The 16,677-nt window shown below is 45.2% G+C and overlaps 2 non-coding genes across 2 annotated transcripts; both read right to left on the bottom strand.

Annotated features, from left to right (window-relative positions):
* Positions 1–2,645: 2,645 nt before the first annotated feature.
* trnat-ugu (transfer RNA threonine (anticodon UGU)) lies at positions 2,646–2,719 on the bottom strand. Its single transcript has one exon. It is a non-coding gene; the product is annotated as a tRNA-Thr (tRNA).
* A 4,949-nt stretch (positions 2,720–7,668) lies between these two features.
* On the bottom strand, positions 7,669–7,741 carry trnav-cac (transfer RNA valine (anticodon CAC)). The gene has a single exon. It is a non-coding gene; the product is annotated as a tRNA-Val (tRNA).
* Positions 7,742–16,677: the final 8,936 nt, after the last annotated feature.

Raw genomic sequence — 16,677 nt, 5'->3', positions numbered from 1 at the left:
AGATTTAAGGTGTTTGGCCAAAGAACCAAAGGTGGCATGAGGAAAAACTTTTCTACACAGCGAGTGTTTAGGATCTGGAATACACCGCCCGAGGGGGTGGTGGAGGCAGATTCAATCATGGTCTTCAATAAGGAACTGGATAAGTATTTGAAACGAAATAAAATACAGGTCGACAGGGATAGGGTGGGGGAGTGGGTCTATCTGGATTGAACTTGCAGAGAGACGGCACGGATTCGATGTGCCGAATGGCCTCTTTTCGTGCTGTGACCTCTCTCTGATTCTATTCTATTTGTGGGAGGCGATGCAAAGCGACCGGAGCGTGACGTAAATCGATCTGCTCATGTACATTCCCTGATAATAAATCCTTGTATGATGCAAAGAAGAAATTCATAATTATGGTGCATATATTTTATATTATGCTGAATATAAGAGGTACTCGGTTCACCAGGGCGCCATTGTGCACATTGATTGATATTTCGCCGAGATCACCCCTTACAGTCCCAACACCTCCGTCTAAGAAACAGTTGGGTGGCAATCCAAACTTTGCTGAATTCTTCAAACAGGTGTAAACCAGCAATGCAGAAAAGCACTTCTTGTCAAAGAAGGGTTTTTGGTGAGGCGGCCAAAATGAAAAACTCTACAAATTCTGGCAGCAGAGATACGAATCTACATAATTCAGAGATGTAAGTCCGCATCTTAGACAGCGCAGTTACTCACGCAAATAGTAAACCATTCAGTTCTAATGATAAAGGTCATAGAGCTGGAACGTTCCCTCTGGTTCTTTCGCCACAGGTGCTGCCTGACCTGCTCAGCGTTTTCAGCATTTTCTGTTTTCATTTTTGTGCTTTCACAATGGCTGTTGTCCTGAAAACACCCAATTTGACCCAAGGACGCAGCTCGCACTTTACTTTCCTCACGCGCTTTAAAGTCTGCCGTTTCCGAACAAAATCCCCTCCGCGCCGAGATTTCAAAGGACCTTTCGCTCACGGTCAATCTCCTGTAATCGACACCTTTTCACCATTGCCGCTCTTTTCGTTTCTCCTCATTCCTTTACAATCGGACATTTCCACAGACCTATTAAGATCAAGCGGAACATTTCCGACCTTCCTGCACCGCCCAGATTGCCAGAAGTGCACCTTTCAGCCGTCATTCGCAGCTGTGGAGCGCCGCCCGTCTCTCCCGCACATCAACTGATCTGGGAAAAGCGCCAACGACCATGAAAACAAAACCCAGTTCTTCAGTTAACATCCCCCGTATCACAAGATACCCCATGGAAATTTCACGGAAAAGTATGCGCTGTCCTTCCGAATGCCAGCCCTGCTTTCTTTGAGCTTGTCTCTGGAGCAGATGGAAATGTATCGACTGGTTTCAAGGCACAAATGAACATTGATGCGAACGGGACATGTGCCCCCGAGAAACAGCGGTCGATGCAGTGCAAACTTAAAGGTGTAAGACTGTGAAAGTGAGTGTTAGAGGAGGCAAGGCCGCAGAAAAGTGTCAATGAAATAGACCATGATTGTGGAAGGAAAAAAATCTGGAAGAAGCGGCGGGTCTGAATTGTGGATCTTTCAGCGGAGAAACATGTGAGAACAAAAACAGGACACAGACAAAGGTGCTGGAGGCAGAAAGAAAAAGAATGAAATAATAGAAATGAAAAGAGAGTGAAAGAAAGGATAGGATATAAGGCGATGAAAGAAAGAAAGAGAGAAAGAAATAAAGGAGCTAGAAAATCAAGCGTGCAATACTCAGCCCGCAAACGGGCGCTGCTCCCAATCGGCTACACTTCGCCCCACAGACCCTCATCCCATTCACACCATCCTACAATACACTGTCAATGCTGTGCAGTGGAACAGAGAATTTAAAGGTATAAAGACACTCACATCGTCCTACAATACACTGTCAATACATGTGTAGTGAGACAGCGAGTTTAAAGGTATGGAGACACTCACCTTTTTTTTCAAAAGTAGCACATCCCAGAAATAAGAGAGAGCGTGTGTCAGTCTCCCTCTCCTGGTGTAGCTGAGGCTTGTCAGCCAACAGTCCCCTCCTCCCAGTATTGGCTGTGGAGGAAATACAATGTAGATTTAATGGAATACCTTCAGCCTGACCGAGGTTAGGCTGACTGGCCAGTAATTACTCGATCTACCCCTTTCTCTCTTTTAAACAACGGTACAGCTTTAGCAGTCCTCCAATCCTCCGGCATCACAACTGTAACCAGGGAGGATTGGAAAACGATGGTCAGAGCCTCCGCTATTTCCTTCCTTGCTTCTATTAACATCCTGGGATATATTTCATCAGGGCCTGGAGATTCAGGTGGAGTGATTTGGGAGTTTTCATTTTCCAGTTTGCAAACGTTTGCACCGCAGGTCAAGATCACAAATCTCGGTCCAAATTAGGACTACTTCCGGGTTTAAACTTCAAATCGTGAATTATCCCCCGACCCCAACGAGACTGGAAAGAAGAACGTGTCCTTAAATGAACATGTTACAGACACATTCTATGAGATTTCTGTCTGAATAATGAAAGGGCGTTTTTGAGCAGACATCTTGATATCTGTTTCCGCCTGAAACCTGAACAAGTACAAACACCACAGTGTTATTTTGTCGCTTAATTCCACAAATTAGGTAAAAATAATATGTTGTTTTAGGCACTGCTGGGAATTGAACCCAGGATCGCCTGTTTACAAAACAGATGCTTTAACCAACTAAGCCACAGCGCCAATTGATTGCCGACTACACACACCTCCTCTCACTAACATCTATCAGCGACACGTTATTGTCTGTTCGGGGTTCAGACCGTTTTATTTTGTCCATTTCGCTTGTCCGTTCACCTGTGCATCCCGATACTTCCTGCATTTCTCGCTGTGTTTATCTTTGTGTATCCATCAGTGCGTTGATACACCGATGATTATGTGTGCTTGTGTTTGTTATATCAACTAAATTCGGGGATCAGACAATTCTCTCTCTGACAGTAAAGAACTATTGAGCCGAACTTTAGAGCAAAGTATTATTTATTGCGGTGCTGAAACTAAAAACCAGAAGAGGAACAATCAGGGAAAAGAGAAAAACCTTTGAGGGAAAATGAGGACAACAATCAAGGTTTTTACCAGTACTTTAAGAGAAAGAAGGGTGACTAAGAGTAATGAGAGCCCCTTAAAGACAGATGGAGGTGATATTGTATTTGAATATCAGGAAATGGCAGAATTGCGAAATATTTACTTCACAGAAAAAATGAAGCTAACATACCAGAGACACGAGGACAACTGTAAATAAATCATGGGGATTCAGTATAAGTAAAATCATGGCAATGGAGAAAATAATTAGAATAAAGATAGACAAATCTCCAGGACCTGATCGTTACCACCCGAGGGGACTAAGAGGAATAGGCGAGGAAATGGCACATGTTTTAGTCATGATCGTTCAAACTCTCTTGATTCAGGAATTGTTCCTTTGATTGAAACATTGTCAATGTCACCCCATTATTTAGGATGGGTAGCAGAGATGAAGTTGGAAATTATAGACCCATTAGTCTGACTTCTGTTGTGGGGAAGTTACCAGTATCCATTATTAGGGAAAGAATGCCTGAGCACTTGGACAAATATGAAGTAATCAGACAGAACCAGCATGGATTTGTAAAGGGTAAGTCAAGTCCAACAAAGCTAGTTGAACTTTTTGAAGATATATGTAATGTGGTAGATAATGGAGTGTCTATGGGTGTTATATAATATTGAATTCCAGAGGGATTTGATAAGGAACTACAGAAGAGACTGTTAACATAAATGGGAGTGCGTAGAATTTAAAGCAACCTATTGAAACGGGTAGGGAGTTGGTTAGAAGGTGGGAGACAGAGACCCGGTGTATAAATGACGTAGACGACGGAATAGACTGCCGTATATCCACGTTTGTCGCTGACACCAAGTCAGGTGTCACAGTGAGTCGTGTAAATGGAAGCATAAAGTTGCAAAGGGAAATTGAAAGATTAAGTGAGTTGGCAAAATTGTGGCAGATGGAGTTACATAGAATTACAAAGAATGTACATCACGGAAAAAGGCAATTCGGCCCAAATAGATTATGCCGGTGTTTATGCTGAAGACACGCCTCCGCCATCCCCTCTTCATCTAACCGTATGAGCGAACCCTTATATTCCTTTCTCCTCCATGTGTTTATCTAGCTTCGCCGTAAACGAATCCATGCTATTCGCCTAAACTACTCCTTGTGGGAGCGAATTGCACATTCTAACCACTCTCTGGGTGAATGTGTTCCTCTTGAATGCCATATTGAATTAAATTGTGAATACCTGATATTCATGGCCCCAATGATTTGGAGTCCCCGCATTCACAAGTGCAAACACCTTATCTAAGTCTAAACTATCAAACCCTTGCATAATCTTAAAGTCCGATATCAGGTCACCCCTCAGCATTCTCATTTCTATACAGAAGAGCCCCAGTCTGTTCAAACTTTCAATGTGGGCAAGTGTGAGCTCATCTACTCTGGAATGATACCGGGGCTAAAGTGGTTAAATTATGAGGACAGGTTATGCGGAGGTCGGTCCTCATTTTTCTCTTATGAATCCGGCCCCATCCGTTTACTGTTGACGGGAGCGCGTCTGATACTAAGTCAGTCAGAATCGGATGCAAATCACATAACCGGCACAGCGGCTCTGGAACTGACGACTGGTTTTACATTGAGTCTTTTTTAAGGGATAGGCTGTGCATTGTTTGTATAATAATAACAATAATAATAAGTTTGATACAATTAAGGTTTTTTTCAGTTATTTCCCATTTCCACCCTCACCAGCTTTATATAGTAACAGGTAACAATGTTTAAGGGATGTGATGTCCAGTGTTGGTGGAATCAGTGTAATTTAACTTGATACATTGAAGAATCTCTTGTCTATCCCAGGCTCTTACCTTAGGTTTAGACCCTCACCTAGTTTAAAATCGGTCACTCACTGATATAAATAAATCAGCAACAACCCCGAAACCTCAGCGGGTATATTTGTTCCGATAATTAGTGACGGTCGCAATTTCCATTGAAATTCCAATCAGCAAATCCCAGAGGCTGTTTCGGGTTTGACAAACTGTAAAACAGATTGTTTTAAAATCCGAAAAGAGGGAAAACCTGGTGGTTGATATAAAGTTTTATACATTTTCTCTTTCTGTTTCAGATTTACAATTTCTCTTTGTGTGTTGCTGACAGGAGCGGCTATAATGGAGCCCAGTGACTGGGTAACGAGCTGCACTGAATCATTGGTCTGTGTTACAGACCGGCTCGTTGGACATGCTCATTTCGACTCATCTCATTGTCAGGAAACGGGAAATTACTGAAATTGAGGCTGGTGGATAACAGCTCGAAATACCAATCCTCTCCACCACTGGGGACTGAGTCTTCCGAAAACAGGGATTTTCAATCGTGCAAGTTTCATTCACCTATTCTGCTCTTCGTTTCCCTGATCTGATTGGTGCGCCTTTCCCTTCAATTCACGACTTACAGGAAGAACTCGATTTTACAGTCGATTTTCGGGTAATGACGTATAGTGATATTTCAAATAATTGAAATCGACCTTTATCAATCCCAATATCGTCACCTACACGTTTGACAAATGCAAAGCGGCTTCAATCACGGTTTTGCTGACATAACTCGTTCAAAGATACTGTCGGTAATTGGAGGGTCTTTCCAGTCATGACACGAACGTAACGGTTCGCACTGCCGTTTTCCCCAAGACACTTCAGATTCATGTGGAATGATTTCGCTTTGGGGGTTAAAACCATTCCCTCTTCACAAATCCGCGTTTGACCCCGTGTCTTTTAATATTTTTGATAAGCGATACCAATTCGGTTTGCCCCGTAGTGTACATTACTTTTTAAATATTACAGATAAGCAGGGCACTTGAGCTGTCACAGCTGTGACTTTGACTTTTCTCCCTCTCCTCTCGATCTCACCGGCAACTGTCACGAACCACAATCTTCTGTTACACTTCTCCATCAGAAAGTTCCGAGCCTCGGTTTTCAAATGAAATAACGCCCATCTCTTCAATCAACGACATCCCAGGGAGAGTTTCCCAGTTTCGGCTCACACTTTCCCCAAATCCTCCTGAAAGTACCATCAAAAATTGTCCCTAAGTTAATAATAATATAATTAAAAGTTCTTATCTTCTGGGGTTTTGTTTCAGATTCCATGGCTTTTAAAGGCCACTGCGGATATTTATCGAAGTGCATCTTGATTGGAGGCTTCTTGGAGAAATCAGAGAAAGATCTCGAAGCTCTTGAAGCGCAAGCGGTCAGCGTGCGGCACTTTTATCAGCTTCAGAAATGCCCAGGTTGTGAGTTTCAGCCTCACCGAGAACAGACGAACATTTTACTCCGAACATTTTGACCGGAGTTCAAGGTACAACTGGTATGTTCCGTCACGCATCTGCTTCTTAGTGTTCCCATGTGGGCACTTGGGTTCCTCTGGCCTACCGTCTTACAACAGTAGGTGCGAGTTTACTTGTTTGCAGGGGGAGAGGGGGCGATTAGCGTCAGCTGATATGGCAAAGGCGCCGGTACGAAATCTTTAAATCTGAAGAACCAAACACACAATTCTTCTTTTCGTTAAGCGGATATTCATCGGGTGGAAGTTTCGTGTGGGGAAAATTTGGAAGGGAAATCTGCTGCCTGGTGTCACTGTGTAACGGATGAAATTATTCAGCTTCCAGATGTTAATACATGAAAGGTCGAGAGGCCTTTTCCAACTCCCGTGTGGGGCAAGTTTAGCTTTTGAGCCACTGGATAAAGGGTTATTTTAATTGGTGCTAACGAATGAGAAGACATTTGGGACAAACAAGAAGAATTGTAAACTCAAGAGTTCACTGTCCATGTTTCTTACATCATGTTCAACAGAAACAAGGATTCTCCTCAACACGTTACTGAGAATTTTATAAAAGGGATCTTCAACTCAGTTCGACGTTCACGAAGGATAATTCAGAGTCCTACCATAAATTTGTACAATGAATCTTTTTCGTATATTGAGCCTGGGTCGCTCAGTTGGTAGACTCTGAGATTTCTATGAGCGGCTGGTGATTTGAGTGTGCAGAAATCAAATCCTTGTTCAGGCAATAAACTTTGAAACAGCTGGCAAGTATCTATGTTTGCGGGACAAATGATGCCTGCGATGTGTTGTCAAAGCTTCGGTGGTATATTGTTTCCCAGGGATCGGCAGTATTGCGCTGTCTGAGGCGGTATTTGCGGCCTTCCGCCAGCAACCTGTGATTGGAGGGAGCGGGGCCGGACAGGCGGCCTGAATGTCGTTGCTGTCGTGGCCGCACTCAATCCGGGAGCTGGGGAACATCGAACTTCGAAAAACGGATGCGTTTGTTGCCGCGGTTGCCATGCTGTTTAGAACTATAGTTATTAACCGATGCAGCTCTTCAGGGTCCTTTAAAAATCTCTCACAAATCAACAAAAACCAGTCGCAATGAGCAGCTTTGAGAGGAGATTTCTGCACAGGCAGGGCAGGAAACTGAAGTGAGGGAGATATATTTTCGGTATCTGTGTAATGTTTGAGTGTGTGCAGAACTGGACAGAGAAAGGAAAATATACCGGTTCTGTAATTTATTCATATTTCACGACAGAGTGAAATCTTGCGTGTTTTCATATTTATTGATTTTTAGTGGATGACGTTTTGAAAATGTTCTCGCCCGGTTTCGAACCGGGGACCTTTCGCGTGTGAGGCGAACGTGATTACCACTACACTACGGAAACTCTGCTGTGCAAACGGTTATACGAAATGCTCGGAAGATAGTTGCCGTCTTCAAATGTTCTCAGTGCTGGGAGACGGGGCCGGGTCCCATTCAGGGGATTAAGTTTTACAAAATAGTTTGTTGTATTAATTTCGCAAAGCTCATTAAACTCAGTAAAAAGACGAATAGTTGTTCAAATCGCCATTAATCAACCAATAACTTTCTGTTTCGGACTGACGGAAATCCAGCATGTTTTTCATTCATTCATTCACCAGGCTGAATATGGAAAGTTCAGAGGGGAAGTGAAAAAGGAAATGACGGGCAAAGAGAGAGTGTGAGAATAAACTGGCGGCCAACATAAACTGGCATGTAAACATTAAACGGGCAGTAGGAGCCGTACTCTGATAAGGGACCATAAAGGAGAGCTATTCATGGAGGCAGAGAGGATGGCAGAGATATTATATGAATACATTGTATACGTCTTTACCAAGGAAGAAGATGCTGCCAGAGTCTCGGTAAAGGTAAATACAGTTGAGATCCTGAATGGGCTAAACATTGATAAAGAAGAGGTACTCGGAAGGCTAGCTGTACTTAAAGTAGATAAGTCACCCGGTCCGGATGGGATGCATCGGAGGCTGCTGAGGGAAGGAAGGGTGGAAATAGCAGGAGGTACTGACCATAATCTTACAAACATCCACAGATACGGGGGTGGTGCTAGAGGACTGGAGAATTGCAAACGTTACATCCTTGTTCAAAAAAGGGTGTAAGGATAAAGCCAGCATCTATATGCCAGTCAGTTTAACCTCAATGGTGGGGGAACTTTTAGAAACGATAATCCGGGACAGAATTAACAGACGCTTGGACGACTGTGGATTGATTAGGGAAAGCCGGCATGGGTTTGTTGAAGGCAAATCGTGTTTAACTAACATGATAGAGTTTTTTGTTGAGTTAACAGAGAGGGTAGATGAAGGCAACGCAGTTGATGTGGTGCATATGGACTTTCAAAAGGTGTTTGATAAAGTGCCGCACGGTAGGCTTATCAGTAAGATTGAGGTCCATGGATTAAAGGGGGCAGTAGAAACATGGATGCAGAATTGGCTAAGGGACAGGAAGCAGAGAGTAGTGGTGATTGGTTGTTTTTTGGACTGGAGGGAGGTGTACAATGGTGTTCCCCAGGTGTCAATGCTGGGACCACTGCTTTTCTTGATTTATATTAATGACTTGGACTTGCTTGTACAGGGCACAATTTCAAAATTTGCAGATGACACAAAACTTGGAAGGGTAGTGAACAGTGTGAAGGATGGTGACAGACTTCAAGAGGTTATATATTGGCCTGTGGCATGGGCGGACAAGTGGCAGATGAAATTTAACACAAAAAATGCGACATGATACATTTCGGTAGGAAGAACCAGGAGAGGCAATATAAACTAAAGGGCGCAACTCCAAAATGGGTATAGGCCCAGAGAGATCTGGTGGTTTATGTGCACAAATCGTTGAAGGCTTCAGAGCAGGTTGAGAATGCGGTTGAAAAGGTATACGGGATCCTGGACTTCATAAATAGAGGCATCGAGTAAAAAAGTATGGAAGTCATGATGAACCTTTATAAAACACTGTTTCGGCCACAACTATGGTATTGTGTCCGGTTCTGTGCACCGCAGTTCAGGAAAGATGTGAAGGCCTTACAGAGGGTGCAGGAGAGATTTACTAGAATGATTGCAGGGATGAGGGAATTTAGTTACTTGGACAGACTGGAGAAGCTGGGGTTGTTCTCGTTGGAACAGAGAAGGTTGCGGGGAGATTTGATAGAGGAATTCAAAATCATGATGGGTCTAGACAGAATAGATAGAGAGAAACTGTTCCCAATGGTAGAAGGGTCGAGAACCAGAGGACATAGATTTCAGGTGATTGGCAAAAGAGCCAAAGGTGACATGAGGAAAAACGTTTTTAAATAGCGAATGGTTAGGATCTGGAATGCACTGCCCGAGGGGGCGGTGAAGGCAGATTCAAAGGCAACTGGATAAGTGCTTGAAAGGAAAAAAAATGCAGGGCTACAGGGAAAGGGCGGGAGAGTGAGACTAGCTGGATTACGATTGCGTGGAGCCGAATGGCCTCCTTCCGTGCTGTAAACATTCTACGATTCTATGAGATTTGAGCGTCGCTGGCAAGGCCAGCATTTATTCGTCATCCCTAATTGTGCTTGAGAAGGTGGTGGTGATCCAGCTCCTTGAACCGCTAAAGTCCGTGCGGTGAAGGTTCTCCCACAGTGCTGTTAGGAAGGGAGTTCCAGGATTTTGACCCAGCTACAATGAAGGTACGGCGATATATTTCCTAGGCAGGATGGTGTGTGACCTGGAGGGGAACATGCAGGTGGTGTTGTTCCTATGTGCCATATGCCCTTGACTTTCTAGGTGATAGAGTTCGCGGATTTGGGTGGTGCTGTCGATGAAGCCTTGGCGAATTGCTGCAGTGCATCCTGTAGATGGTACACACTGCAGCCACGGTGCGCTGGTGGTGAAGGGAGTGAATGTTTAGGGTGGTGGATGGGGTGCCAATCAAGCGGGCTGCTTTGTCCTGGATGATGTCGAGCTTCTTGATTGAAGCTGGAGCTGCAAACATCCAGGCAAGTGAAGGGTATTCCGTCACACTCCTGACTTGTACATTGTAGATAGTAGAAAGATTTTGGGGAGTCAGGAGATGAGTCACTCGCCGCACAATACCCATCCTCTGACCTGCTCTTGTCGCCACAGTATTTATGTAGCTGGTCCAGTTAAGTTTCTGGTCAATGGTGACCCCCAGGCTGTTGATGGCGGGGAATTCGGCGATTGTAATGCCGTTGAATGTCAAGGGGAGTTGGTTAGGTTTTCTCTTGTTAGAGTTGGTCATTGCCTGGCACTTGAATGTTACTTGCCACTCATCAGCCCAAGGCTGAATGTTGTCCAGGTTTTGCTCCACGCGGGCACGTACTGCTTCATTAGTAGAGGGATTGCGAATGGAAATGTACACTGTGCAATCATCAGCGAACATCCCCATTTCTGACCTTATGATGGAGGAAAGGCTATTGATAAAGCAGCTGACGATGGTTGGGCGTCGGACACTGCCCTGAGGAACTCCTGCAGTGATGTCCTGGGGCGGAGATGATTTGCCTCCAACAACCACTACCATCTTACTTGGCGCCAGGTAAGATTCCAGCCACTGGAGAGTTTTCCCCCTGATTCCCGTTGACTTCAAATTTCCTAGGGCTCCTTGAAGACACATCGGTCAAAGGGTGCCTTGATGTCAAGGGCAGTTGCTCTCACCTCACCTCCGGAATTTAGCTCTTTTGTCCAGGGTTGGACCAAGGCTGCAATGAGGTCTGTCGCCGAGTGGTCCTGGCGAAACCCAAACTGAGCATCGGTGAGCAGGTTATTGGTGAGTGAGTGCCGCTTGATAGCACTGTCGACGACACCTTCCATCACTTTGCTGATGATTGAGTGCAGACTGACGGGGTAATAATTTGCCGGATTGGCTTTTTCCAGCCTATTATGAACAGGACATCCCTGAACAATGCTCCACTTTGTTGGCTTTCCACCTTGGTTAACAAGTGACAGTCTAAACTTAAATGAGTTTGCTGTGTTTTCCCTGTGTTGAATTGTCACCCGTTCTCATCTTACAGGCGGTATTTTAGGACTTGGTTAAAAATGTTCCGTGCTTGTGATACAAGTAGTCTGGATTCCCACCTTAGTAATACAGAAGGGCAACGGCTGCTACACTCTATCATACAAACCCAACTAGTGCCGCCTCAGTTAAAGTACATTAACTAGTGCCCCCCAATCTTGTACAACCTCAAGTGAGTATATACAAAGAGTGTGTGTTTGTTTGACTGTGATGTTTATGCAACAGCAGCCGCCATTCTTTCCATTGCTATGGAAATTTTGTTAGAGACGAATATCGAATCCCACCCTGACAGTCCTGAAGCATCAATGTCCGGACTCAGTGCACTCGGCCATGCTCTATGTCAGTGTTGTCCAAGAGAAATTGCTGACTCGCCGCAGGTGTGGCTGTGGTGGCATTATTTAAGTCACATGAACGAATTTTAGCAGAAAACATCTTGCACACGCACAATATACAGTGAGATGTACTTCATATGTGTCTGTTTCATAACAAACATCTCCCACCATTCAGTAACCGAGGAAGTAAAGGACTCACAACGATCAAAAACATTCGAACTCTGCTTTTCACCATTTTATCAACAACACACAAAAAGTTTAATGTCCACATGCGAATATGAGTATTGAGACCATAGGCCTAAAGGCCGTGTCCATGACTCATTTTTATTTGATAATCGCAATTGCAATGAGCCACATCTGGATTTCCATTTCGCCAGATGAGTCTCGTGGCAAAGGTATTGGAACAACTGGTCAATGCCACAATGGATTGATTCCACGGGCCGTGTTCTACTGACCCCAAACACTACACATTCTTACAACAAATAAAAATAAACCTGCCGGGACGGATGTCGGGTTGGTTTTCTGGAAGTAGCAAATCAACTGTGCAGAAAAAAAAAAACACCTCCAGCCTAAGGCACAAGAAAGAATTTCGTACAAGCAAAGGACTGAATGTGAAGATTGAGGATTCAAAACCTCAACACCAGGGAAACTGCGATCTGAATACAGCGACCTCAACCGCTGGCTCATCCTGACTCCAGAATCTCTAATTTACTGACCCCGATTTTCTCAGTGAGGCCCAATGGCAGTTTCACTCTCTCTCATTCTCGCTAAAACCTGCTGGAAGGCCGTCTGATCAATATATAAACTCCCCGGAGTTTCCTCTGCCTGTGCTCGGTGTATGGGGACGTTTGGTCGGGCCGTGGTATCCAGTTTCCCAGGGAAGGGCAATAATGCTCGGTCTGAGACTGCATTCGCTGCTTTCCATCGGCAGCCGGTGATTGGAGAGAGCAGGGCCGGACAGGCGGCCTGAATGGTGCTGCTGTCACGGTCTCGCTCACTCCGGGAGCTGGGGAACAGCGAAAAACTGATGGGATTGTTGCTGCATCTGAGATGCGGCTCAGAACTGCTGTTGTTAACGGAGGCAGCGTTGCAGGATCCTTTAATGATCCCTCACAAATCAACTGAAACCTGTCGGAATGTGAATACCATTTTACTTTTCCAAAGTAAGGGGAGTGACATTCATCACGGAAAAATGGGAAACAGTTTGCCTCTCGCTCACTGCAGAAATATCCACGTCACAGCGAGACAGCTCTCCGGCAAACCGTGAGCATTCTCTTCGGATCTGGTCTGTCACGAAGAATTCTGATTACCTTGAAGCCAATCTCGGTTTTTTATTTATTGTTCGTGTGCCTGCTCTCCGACCGCAGGCGAAATGTTGGAATATCAGCCGTGCTCAGCTGATAGCAGCACTTTAGAAACCCGGCAATGCGAGACAATGAATGTTAAGGTAACAGTCACCCTCTGTGAGTGGAATTGAACCACCAACCATTATTAATTAACAGGAACCAATTGCGCGATAGAAACACGACGTCTTGCGCACTGAACCATTAATTCGCCGAGCGAAAGCTTCAGCTTGTAGTGATCAATGTAACAGCGGTCTTACCATCAGTTTACTTTTCCAAAATAAAGGGTGTGCAGCTTGCACGAGTGAAAATCTGTGCTGTGTTATTTCTGAACTTCAAACTCCCCTTGCCCCGAAATGTCTGTATGTCTGCATGTTGGAAGACTCAGTCACCCAATGATAGACAACATTGATTTTTCGAGCTGTTATTCACCATCCTCTATTTCTGGTTTGCTGAAAATGAGATGAGTTGAAATGAGAAGGTCCAACGAGCTGGTGTCTACAAAGTTGTCTCTTGCACTTCCAGTGAAACGGACGGCAGTTTTCTCTTTTAAACCAGTGGTTATGATGTTAATGTGCCCGAGAAAGACTGGATTACAGCGGGTGACTCTGGGCCAGAGTAAAGTTCAATTAAAATTTATGATTGCCGAGTGGCTGGACGGTGGATTTATCCCAGTTTGAACTCGGTGAAGTTACAAATCTAACAACAAGAGTTTGGGCTGGAGACGGAATAGACTAAATAAGCAAATTTAATTACGCTGATTCCATAAACATTGCACACCACAGCCCTTAAAAATTGACAAGCTTTCGGAGATTTTCTCCTTCCTCAGGCAAATGTTTCAAGAGCTCCTTGAAGCCTACGCATTTATACATATTGAACAATACATGGTGTTTACAGACTGCCCCTGCAACTGCCCGTTGCCAAGGCAATCACCGTGTTCAGACAGAGAGGTGTCACCTGCAGAACCCCCGAATACACATTCAACAAAAAAACAAACAGGGAAAAAAAAACAGAGAAAAAAAAAACACAGAGAGAGGCAGAAACATCCGGAAGGCAGAGAGAGCCAGCAAATGACCCATTATATTAAAAACAGATAACATTTGTTCGCTGGTGGGGTAACGTGTAGCGTGACATGAACCCAAGATCCCGGTTGAGGCCGTCCTCATGGGTGCGGAACTTGGCTATCAATTTCTGCTCGACGATTTTGCGTTGTCGTGTGTCTCGAAGGCCGCCTTGGAGTACGCTTACCCGAAGGTCGGTGGATGAATGTCCATGACTGCTGAAGTGTTCCCCGACTGGGAGGGAACCCTCCTGTTTGGCGATTGTTGCGCGGTGTCCGTTCATCCGTTGTCGCAGCATCTGCATGGTCTCGCCAATGTACCATGCTCTGGGGCATCCTTTCCTGCAACGTATGAGGTAGACAACGTTGGCCGAGTCACAGGAGTATGAACCATGCACCTGGTGGGTGGTGTCATCTCGTGTGATGGTGGTATCTGTGTCGATGATCTGGCATGTCTTGCAGAGGTTACCGTGGCAGGGTTGTGTGGCGTCGTGGACGCTGTTCTCTTGAAAGCTAGGTAGTTTGCTGCGAACGATGGTCTGTTTGAGGTTGGGTGGCTGTTTAAAGGCGAGTAGTGGAGGTGTGGGGATGGCCTTAGCGAGGTGTTTGTCCTCATTGATGACATGTTGAAGGCTCCGGAGAACATGGCGTAGTTTCTCCGCTCCGGGGAAGTACTGGACGACAAAGGGTACTCTGTTGGTTGCGTCCCGTGTAAGTCTCCTGAGGAGGTCTATGCGATTTTTTGCTGTGGCCCGTCGGAACTGTCGATCGATGAGTCGAGCGTCATATCCCGTTCTTACTAGGGCGTCTTTCAGCGTCTGTAGGTGTCCATCGCGTTCCTCCTCGTCTGAGCAGACCCTGTGTATTCGCAGGGCCTGTCCATAGGGGATGGCCTCTTTGACGTGGTTAGGGTGGAAGCTGGAAAAGTGGAGCATCGTGAGGTTGTCCGTGGGCTTGCGGTAGAGTGAGGTGCTGAGGTGCCCGTCTTTGATGGAGATTCGTGTGTCCAAGAAAGAAACTGATTCTGAGGAGTAGTCCATGGTGAGCTTGATGGTGGGATGGAACTTGTTGATGTTATCGTGTAGTCTCTTTAGTGATTCCTTGCCGTGGGTCCATAGAAAGAAAATGTCGTCGATGTATCTGGTGTATAGTGTTGGTTGGAGGTCTTGTGCAGTGAAGAAGTCCTGCTCGAACTTGTGCATGAAAATGTTGGCGTATTGGGGTGCGAATTTGGTCCCCATGGCTGTTCCGTGTGTTTGGGTAAAGAACTGGTTATCGAAGGTGAAGACATTGTGATCCAGGATGAAGCGGATGAGTTGTAGGATGGCTTCCGGAGATTGGCTGTTGTTGGTGTTGAGTATTGATGCTGTCGCAGCGATGCCGTCATCGTGGGGGATACTGGTGTATAGTGCCGAGACGTCCATCGTGGTGAGAAGTGTTCCTGGTTCAACTGGTCCGTGGGTACTGAGTTTTTGTAGGAAGTCTGTAGTGTCACGACAGAAGCTGGGGGTTCCCTGTACGATGGGTTTCAGGATGCCCTCGATGTATCCAGAGAGGTTCTCACACAGGGTTCCGTTGCCTGATACGATGGGACGTCCGGGTGTGTTGGCTGGTTCATACTCCTGTGACTCGGCCAACGTTGTCTACCTCATACGTTGCAGGAAAGGATGCCCCAGAGCATGGTACATTGGCGAGACCATGCAGACGCTGCGACAACGGATGAACGGACACCGCGCAACAATCGCCAAACAGGAGGGTTCCCTCCCAGTCGGGGAACACTTCAGCAGTCATGGACATTCATCCACCGACCTTCGGGTAAGCGTACTCCAAGGCGGCCTTCGAGACACACGACAACGCAAAATCGTCGAGCAGAAATTGATAGCCAAGTTCCGCACCCATGAGGACGGCCTCAACCAGGATCTTGGGTTCATGTCACGCTACACGTTACCCCACCAGCGAACAAATGTTATCTGTTTTTAATATAATGGGTCATTTGCTGGCTCTCTCTGCCTTCCGGATGTTTCTGCCTCTCTCTGTGTTTTTTTTTTCTCTGTTTTTTTTCCCTGTTTGTTTTTTTGTTGAATGTGTATTCGGGGGTTCTGCAGGTGACACCTCTCTGTCTGAACACGGTGATTGCCTTGGCAACGGGCAGTTGCAGGGGCAGTCTGTAAACACCATGTATTGTTCAATATGTATAAATGCGTAGGCTTCAAGGAGCTCTTGAAACATTTGCCTGAGGAAGGAGAAAATCTCCGAAAGCTTGTGAATTTAAAATAAAATTGCTGGACTATAACTTGGTGTTGTAAAATTGTTTACAATTGTCAACCCCAGTCCATCACCGGCATCTCCACATCTTAAAAATTGAGACCTGTTTCTATATAAAACTGGAGAGGGTCTAAATAGAAAGTAACAGAAAAAGCCATTCATTGTATTACACTGAATTATGCTGATTACACAAACTTTGCACACCACACCCTCCAAACATTGATACCTGTTTCTATGTAAAACTGGAGAAGGTGTAAATAGAAAGTTACAGAAAAAACAACATTGAGGTATCAAATTTAATTGC

The sequence above is a fragment of the Heptranchias perlo genome, chromosome 20, assembly GCF_035084215.1.
Source record: "Heptranchias perlo isolate sHepPer1 chromosome 20, sHepPer1.hap1, whole genome shotgun sequence".
In the NCBI taxonomy this organism is placed as follows: domain Eukaryota; kingdom Metazoa; phylum Chordata; class Chondrichthyes; order Hexanchiformes; family Hexanchidae; genus Heptranchias; species Heptranchias perlo.
The sequence above is the reverse complement of the archived record's forward strand: the minus strand, read 5'-3'. Positions and strand labels throughout refer to the sequence as shown.